Source organism: Oreochromis niloticus, linkage group LG2 (genome assembly GCF_001858045.2).
Source record: "Oreochromis niloticus isolate F11D_XX linkage group LG2, O_niloticus_UMD_NMBU, whole genome shotgun sequence".
NCBI classification, from domain to species: Eukaryota; Metazoa; Chordata; class Actinopteri; order Cichliformes; family Cichlidae; genus Oreochromis; species Oreochromis niloticus.
The window spans coordinates 34527338-34530514 of NC_031966.2; the positions used below are offsets into that span (position 1 = coordinate 34527338).

General features: G+C 41.7%; 1 non-coding gene across 1 annotated transcript; it reads right to left on the minus strand.

Annotated features, from left to right (window-relative positions):
* Nucleotides 1-1296: 1296 nt before the first annotated feature.
* Nucleotides 1297-1378, minus strand: trnal-uag (transfer RNA leucine (anticodon UAG)). Its single transcript has one exon. It is a non-coding gene; the product is annotated as a tRNA-Leu (tRNA).
* Between the last annotated feature and the right edge of the window lie 1799 nt (nucleotides 1379-3177).

Consider the following 3177-nt stretch of genomic DNA (forward strand, 5'->3'; position numbering starts at 1 on the left):
TGTAAATGGAAAATTCACATTTTTTACAACTCTAAACTAATTTTTCATTGTTTTGTTCTAAATTTTGAGTCATGCTCAGGAGCACAGTGGAGAGTAAACATCAGCCATAGCAATTGCAACCACTTGTTTTGTCCCTCTTTCTGCACTGACGCCTTCATAGAACAGATGAAAGCTCAAAGTGCTCATGCATGTAACAACTGTGGTCACAGTTTTTAGAAATAAGTGTTTTCTCTGAAAAGAGCACATTTCATTCTGCAAAGTAAATTCCCTCTGTGACCCAGCACGTGACAGCCTCGCTAAAGTTCAAAATGCTGCTTTTTTACTTTTCTTTTCAAAAATTTAAAAACATCTACTGCAGATAGAAATTTCGTTTCATATTTTTCATTATTTTTCACTTGAAGATATCAACCTGCGTCCATTATTTGCATCATTACGACACCACAGTAATTCAGACTGACAATTACACCGATTAAGCTTCTGATTAAAACTCCACTACACTAAGCTTTACATTAAACTGTTGATGGGTCCCAATCCACACAGCATTATCTAAAGGCTAAAGGCCCTTTAACATAGGACACGGCACGTGCTGCGCTCTGTGACGTACCTTTTCTTGACAAATACAAATGAAGCCTACAGCCACACAGTGAATTAAACATGGACGATAGGTTGACGCACATGCAGATGTGTGTCATGTCCTATGTGAAAGGGCCTTAAAGACAGGAAGGTCAACAGCATCACTAAGGGGCAAATTTCACTGGCTGACTGGTCAATTTACACCCCCACAGGTGTGTGGCTGTGGTGTTTCCCTCTTCCATGTATGAACCTTGCTGGACAAGGATTAGAGGTCAAATAATGTATTGTTTATTAGCATTTTACGCATCAAAAACTTTAGAATAATTTACATTTGTCTGACATAGTTTTCAGAAATATTTACAGACAGTAAACAATGAAAATACTGGAAAGTCGGGTCGCTCTGAATTGTGTCAGTGCTCGGCTGCAGCGTCTTTTCAGATGCTGCATCACATGTACAGTATATTTCTAAATATTTTTAAGCAGGTGTGCACTGTTAGTTTGTTTTTCTGTAACAAACAGAAACACCTTTGATAACAGATGTCCAACTGAGAGAAAAACCCAGGACACACAGTAGAGTGTATTTCACAGCACCCCCCTGGTAGAGGGATGTCTGAGTTTGGGATTGTTTAAAAGACAGGAGGACTTCTACACATCTGTGCAGGCCAGCCTGATAGGATTCATTTTGCTATAAGAGAACAGGATCATACTTCAGTTTGAAGGTGATGGCAGTGGTGGGATTTGAACCCACATCTCCTCAGAGACTGGAGCCTAAATCCAATGCCTTAGACCACTCGGCCACACTACCACTGCTACCAGCCAAGTTTGTAGGAGGGTTAGTTCAGAGACAACAACCACCCAACTCACCATTCATGGAAGTATTACTGAAGAAGGCATGACAGCAAAGTTGGATTTATCATATCAAGTAAAACTGAATTAAGCTTAACTGGAGCTGATGGAAAAACGACAGAGAATATACGTCTATCAAAAACAAGTCCAGAGAGTAAGGAAGATGAGTTTTGCCTGTTGTAATTCTCACAACCTCAGAGAGTTCATTAATTCCTCAGAGAATTCATTCCTGAGAGACAGAAGTTTAAACACTGCTGTTCAGACAACCGTGCCACACAGCTCCCAGTCTGGTCGGACTGCTGGTATGTTACGGAGATAAACCACTGCCAGTCACATTGTGCACCATCACTGTCCATAAAGATACTGGATACAAGTTGCCATCTTTAATGGTAAATGACACAACAGGCAGTTCTAACTTGATTTGAGAAGAATTTTAAATAATTCAAGGATTTCTTAGTTCAAAAATTTAAAAGATCAATAATAACGGCAAGCCAGAAAGCTCGACGGACTTTTAGACTCTCTAGGGCCCAGGTTTTTACAATGATTGAGTTCTAATCATCTTGGTGCCTGTTTTCAATAAATTAGATGTCTCCAGGTTTCCACATTTCCTTCAGTTTGTTGAAACAATGCAGACTTGTTCACAGCACCATCACACTACAAGGGTACAATCTACAGGGTGGGCCATTTATATGGATACACTGTAATAAAATGGGAATGGTTGGTGATATTAAAGTCCTGTTTGTGGCACATTAGTATATGTGAGGGGGCAAACTCCTCAAGATGGGTGGTGACCATGGTGGCCATTTAGAAGTCGGCCATCTTGGATACAACTTTTGTTTTTTCAATAGGAAGAGGGCCATGTGACACATCAAACTTATTGGTAATGTCACAAGAAAAACAATGGTGTGCTTGGTTTCAACGTAACTTTATTCTTTCATGAGTTATTTACAAGTTTCTGACCACTTATAAAATGTGTTCAATGTGCTGCCCATTGTGTTGGATTGTCAATGCAACCCTCTTCTCCCACTCTTCACACACTGATAGCAACACCGCAGGAGAAATGCCAGCACAGGCATCCAGTATCCGTAGTTTCAGGTGCTGCACATCTCGTATCTTCACACCATAGACAATTGCCTTCAGATGACCCCAAAGATAAAAGTCTAAGGGGGTCAGATCGGGAGACCTTGGGGGCCATTCAACTGGCCCACGAAGACCAATCCACTTTCCAGGAAACTGTTCATCTGGGAATGCTCGGACCTGGCACCCATAATGTGGTGGTGCACCATCTTGCTGGAAAAACTCAGGGAACGTGCCAGCTTCAGTGCATAAAGAGGGAAACACATCATCATGTAGCAATTTCAAATATCCAGTGGCCTTGAGGTTTCCATTGATGAAGAATGGACCCACTATCGTTGTACCCCATATACCACACCAAACCATCACTTTTGTTGTTCTTGGAGGGATCCATCCAATGTGGGTTAGTGTCAGACCAATAGCGGTGGTTTTGTTTGTTAACTTCACCATTCACATAAAAGTTTGCCTCATCACTGAACAAAATCTTCTGCGTGAACTGAGAGTCCTGTTCCAATTTTTGTTTTGCCCATTCTGCAAATTCTGTGTGCCGATCTGGGTCATCCTCGTTGAGATGCTGCAGTAGCTGGAGTTTGTAAGGGTGCCATTTGTTAGCTAATATCCGCCCAAGGGATGTTCGACTAATGCCACTCTCCAGTGACATGCGGCGAGTGCTACGCTGTGGGC